The 6000-nt window shown below is 38.9% G+C and overlaps 1 protein-coding gene across 2 annotated transcripts in view; it reads left to right on the forward strand.

The window, feature by feature from the left end:
- LOC111873097 overlaps positions 1-6000 on the forward strand; it is a 53597-nt gene that overhangs the window by 32586 nt on the left and 15011 nt on the right. The window lies entirely within an intron of this gene.

Here is a 6000-nt window from a genome sequence, read left to right on the forward strand (position 1 = left end):
TTATTGCGCCATTAACGTACAGAAGTGTTATATTAATTCCTATTGTAAAATTTATTTTTACTTATGCCGCGATGTGGTATGGATATCCCTACGCACTGGGAACCAGAAAGTTGTCCATTCATAAACCTACGTACATAAGCAAAAATCTGTTCTCCCTGAACTGTATCAAGCTTCGACATGAGCAGATAACCGTGATTCTTACAGGTTAATTGTAACACAATTATTTCGCTAATAATGTTTCCAGTTTTAAAAAATATAATGATTTGACGCTCTCTTTGAAATAAGTCTTTGAAGATACTGAATATTGCTTCAATTTAATGCTCAGCAGTTATTAAACGAAACAGTTAATGTCGGGATGTCAGACGTTTTCGGTCTGGTCTGACAACGAGTTCATTCAGACAGAGAGCAGCAGAGTTTAATCCAAAAATATCATTATATAGACTCTAAACCGCAATATATGTAACGGAACAAACCCCAAATTTATTTTATTTGCAACCATAAGGGACTCGGGATTATACGTTCATTTCAGTAAAAAGCATTCTCACGGGAAATAAGTGCGTCGAAAGATCCGTTGGATTACAAGAGCGAGCCGGTGCGTAACGCTATTGAGAGTTCGCATGCGGCTACAAATTTCTCCGCAAATAGACACATTTATTAGCTGCGCCCAAATTATGATATTGAAATGATTCCTTATTTTATTGAAATGCAAAAAAAAAATCAATTCCGTATCAATGACTTATTTTTATATGTAAATGCTTGATGTACTTTATCATGGACAAAAATAGAAATTAATATATTCCTTATATATTTGTTTTCGAAGAAAAGTTAATCAATTTAAGTAGGTGGACATACATATATTAACATAAGTCTAAAACGTAAATATATCACATTTGAATATTAAAAAGTACGTTAAGGTATTCATCATTAAAACCAGAATATTACAAGGATTTTTCTGATAAAAACTGACAAAGTTCCCCCCAGATTCATAATTTTACAATGTGAAATTGCAGTGTCTTTAGAATATAATGTACATTTGTATACTTTTTTGAGTAAAGGTGTACTTTTCTTGCATGGGTGTACATTGCATCTGGATGCAAGATGGGAATCCGTTCCACCTTATTGGTGGAATTCTGGGCCGAGAGTATAAGAGGAGTAGACTGCATTATTTTATGGTTAATTAATGCCACAGAGAAATATAAATGGTTTACATGCACGAACTGGTCGTCAAAAAATATGAAGACATATGACCTAAGATTGAAGAACTAACCTGGGGATCGTTAAAAATGTATGGGGAGAACATTCGGTGTTAATATTCTTCAGTTGATATTGCTAAGCTTATTAAACGAATATTGCGATGGACGGATCATACAGCACGCATGGGATAATAATTGAAATGATATGGTGGTTAGAAGAAAATCGCATGGAACGAGAGCGTGTGGGAGACCTCCCTGGTGTTTTGTCTGTTTAGCTACTCTGGTATCGACACAGGCAGTACAGAATTGAAATATCCGTCTTGTAGGGAAGATACCTGTAATGATAAGCTGTATTTTAAATGACTAGATTGTAAGTTTGCGANTGTCTGTTTAGCTAGTCTGGTATCAACACAGGCAGTACAGAATTGAAATATCCCTCTTGTAGGGAAGATACCTGAAATATCCCTCTTGTAGGGAAGATACCTGTAATGATAAGCTGTATTTTAAATGACTAGCTTGTAAGTTTGCGAACCGGATCGAGTTGTGTGATGACAGTAATTAGCCTTCGGGTGTCCCAAGATAAGGAATCTCTTGACAATCTAAGTACCTCTCGGCTACGTAAAGGAACGATGAATCGTGAAGTGAGTCAGGTAGTCATTATGATAAAATTTCGTGCTCGTTATATTTGATATATACGAGTAAATTTAAGATGCGTTTTTTTACGTATATACTTTCAACGCGTTTCGATTTAATTTGTCTCCGATAGTCTTAGTATTCGCCAGGCGCTCAGCATGAGCTGTAACTTAAATACATCCGTTTTAAAGCAGTTATCATGCCAAAGAATTTATCATGTATTTGAGATTCTCACGATTAAAAGCTTCATGTTCTGGGATATAACGCCGTGTAGTTCGTTCAAAGTTAACTGACGTTTCGTCAGTTTGATGCCTGCTTCATGCTAGTTTGTTGCTTATCTTATTCTTCGACCATGAAGATAGAGGCGATATGTCTCTCCGAAAAGTCGGTTAACTTTCAACAGTATGCACGGCGTTATATCCTATAAGATAGAACTCTTAAAATTTATGAAGTTTTAACAAATTTTTATCAACAAGTTTTTTAATTATGCCAAATAATCCACGAAACTAATTGCAGTCACACGTGTCCCAAGCACAAGTGAGTGTTATAACCCAGGCATAATAGTGTGTATAGAGCGAACAGCATTTTAGTATGAATATGAACGACTACGACAGAAAACATTAGGCCTTGTTATAGAGATTTAGGTTTTTCAGGCCGGTGGACATTAAGGTTGTGCTTTTCTTGGGTAGAGAGTCTGTGGCATACCAGACTACACGACCTATCAGTTAACACGGTGTTATAATCCAGGCGACCACAGTACCATTTGACTATATAGCTAGCTAGTAATTAGAAGATTAAATAATTATCATGTAGGTAGATTCAGGCCTTTACACAAAATACAGTTCTAGTGTTTCGTCTGGTATCTTGGTTCTGTTATGCTTCTGGCTGTAGTATATAATTTGGAGTGCAGTAGAACTGCAATAACTGAATGAATAAGAAAGAGATAATGACAATGGGTCGCGCCATAGCTCAAGCGGTTAGTCGCTGGCTTCTCACCGCGGCGACCCGGGTTAAGTGGGATTTGTGGTGGACAAAGTGGCGCTGGGGCAGGTTTTCTCCGAGTACTTCGGTTTTCCCTGCCAATCTCCATTCCACCAATTGCTCCACAATCACCCTCACCTATCATCTGGAGCTGGTACAATAGGCCAGAAGTGGCCGCAGTACTAGTGACTTAGTCCCACCCCACTAGCAATAAAAAAAAAAGAAATTACAATTAATATTGCACACTCTTTTTCTTGGACATATACAAAAACTGCTTTAATTCTGTCATAATTTCGTACAGTACACGGTATTTAGGCTCGTTTTTTGTCATAACAAGGCGAACCTGGAGACCTGTCAGCTTTCTTTGCGGTGTAGAATGCAAAGTGGAGGAATATTTACAATTAATGAACAAGGTACAGATCATTAATTCTGTTAACATTTTTGTCACTCTTCAACAAATCTCATAAACGGGTATGTGAATGAAACTAACATGCATGTTTGCCTAGTGAATTTTACATTCACATATTTTATGGGGTGCACAGTTAGGCTGTAAATGTTTGCCTAACGTGTAACAAATATATTATTGCATGTTCAATTTATTCTCGGCATAATACATATGAATTGGCTGTATCGTCAATGAGAACAGTTATTGATTTTTAATTACAGAATTAATTTTGACTTCAAGAGAAAAATTTACCCTTTCTGGTCATCTGTCAGGTCCAGCTTGACGTTCACAGAAATCACGTCTTGGTAAATAATTAAATAAATATGATTCGTAGTCTTCACACATGTTCAAATTAATGGACGTCATAGGGGGTCCTCTGTTTTACTTTGTTTGACAAGAAGGAAATCACGTTCCAGCCAGGTGTAAGACAGGGTTCGATAGATATTGGGCATTAAATAATAAACACAGTTGTAAAATCGATCTTTGTTAACAATAATAGATTGTAAGATTACTGTAGTGTAGGAAGTGACACCGTGTAGTTTGGTAGATAGGTACCAGCGTTTCTAAGGAAACTCTGTCTACATCTTTATGGACGTTTGTACCTTACCACCGAGCTACACGGCGTCATATCCCACAAGACAATATATCCCAATATATTTATTGCCGTGAGAACGTAAAATCATAGGTAAAAGTAAGGTAAAGTCCCTGTGCTTTACTAATTAAGCACTACGCAATGAAGTCCCACTAGCGAGAGGATGTATAGATTCATGTTTTCTTGACCTCGATACTAGTTGGAGTTGCGTGTTCAGCTTCACGCCCTGGCCGGTTTACCCCCGAGAAAATTTCGCCAAGTACCCATTAGATAGGAGCTCGGGTGGGCCCCAGAGCCGGTCTGGACGACGTGGAGAAAACTCTAGACCCGACCAGGACTGGAATCCCGACCCCTCTGTCGTCCAGCCCCCTAGTCGGTCGCTACACCATTCGTACAACACAGTAAAATAATTCTGTGCCCCTAGAATTGTAATCATTGTTATTGTACTTTGATCTGTTACTAATTAATTGACTAACGCCACGTTGAATTATAGGACTGTTGACTAATGAATTTTAAAGGCTCTGGAAGGAAGAAGTCGTGTCCTGATCGAGATGCTTTCCTGATATTTGCCTGTAGGAACTGAGGAAAACCATGAAACTCCTCAGTAGAAGTAGCCTATATTTCGGTGAAGATTCAGCTTGGTTACCCCTCAAATACAAGTCGAGGCGTCACCGCTAGACCAGTCTGTTGTGATTTTGTAGTACATCACAGCAAACGCAGTGGAGCTGAACCCTTCTTGATATGCAGCCAATCGCTCATCTAATCAAGAATTTCCCAACATTTTATGGAAGCCGAAGGTTCATTACCGTGTTCACAAGAGCCCTCCACTGGTTCCTATCCTGAGCCAGATCAATCCAGTCCACATCACCCCACTGAATCTTTTTAAGATCCATGTTAATATTATCCACCGGCCTACGTCTAGTTCTTCCTAGCGGTCGCTTTCCTTCTAACTTTCCCACCAATATCCTATATGTAATTCTGTTCTCCCCCACACCTGCTACATGTTCTGTCCATCTCATCCTCCTTGACTTGATCATTCTAGTTATACTTGGAGAAGAGTACAAGTTACGAAGCTCCTCATTATACAGTTTTCTCCATTCTATAACTTTGTTCCTCTTCGGTCCAAATATTCCCCTCAGCACCCTGGTCTCAAAGAACCCCAGTCAATGACTTTTCCTAAATATCAGAGACAAAGTTTCACATCCATACAAAATCACAGGCAAAATTATAGTTCTGTATATACAGCACAAGCCGGTCACGGTAGCCGAGCGGTCTAAGGCATGTACTGTTTTCGCTCGCTTGGAAATCGGGATCGTGGGTTCGAATCCCGCTCAGGGCATGGATGTTTAGTTTGTGTGTGTGCCTTTTTCTGTGTTTGTGTACAGGTAGAGGCCTTGCGACGAGCTGATCACCCGCCCAAGGAGTCCTACCGTATGTGTAAGATCTAGAAAACCCGAAGTGAACGGAGGAGTTCATGGAGGAAGGCCTAGGCCCACTGGGGCTGTAGTGCCAAGGGAAAAAAATATACAGCATAGGAATTCGTCATAAATTAAGCGCACATCAATGTAGACAGTTGTTTTAATCCTTGAGAGCAAGTCAATTTGAAAAACATAAATTATACTCTTAAATATAATAAAATATGTATGATTTACAAATAAAAATTATAGGTTCCTAGTTTAGATCGCTTGTTCCCGTTCTATCTGCCGAAATTATTGGCATTGTTTCACACACAAAAGAAAAGCTGATGTTATATAACAGTAAAATTTTAAGTCTAAAGTTGAATAAGAATGAACATGTAATGTTTCAAACGCGTGTTCTTTCGTAACGGAGTAGCTGAATGGAGGAAATTGTCTTTTTGGCTGTCAAGTTAATCTTTGCCTACGTTGCGTGATCCATGAAGATATAAGTCAATTCATAAGAACGAGTGCTCATAGTTCCTATTGCAGTTTACACTTTGAAATGTATGAGTTCTATCTTGACGAGGTGACCGCTGCGCTTAAAATATGAGAGGCATACTCACGTGTTTAAATTTCTTTTTTAATTCGCTTAGTGGAGGGTGGAGTCCAACTGGGTCCACTCGGCACGGCGATCACTGATTGGCCTAATGTAGTCTGCCCCGGGTGATTATGATGATGGAGAATTTGGTGGAATGAAGA

This window comes from Cryptotermes secundus, unplaced genomic scaffold (genome assembly GCF_002891405.2).
Source record: "Cryptotermes secundus unplaced genomic scaffold, Csec_1.0 scaffold120, whole genome shotgun sequence".
NCBI classification, from domain to species: Eukaryota; Metazoa; Arthropoda; class Insecta; order Blattodea; family Kalotermitidae; genus Cryptotermes; species Cryptotermes secundus.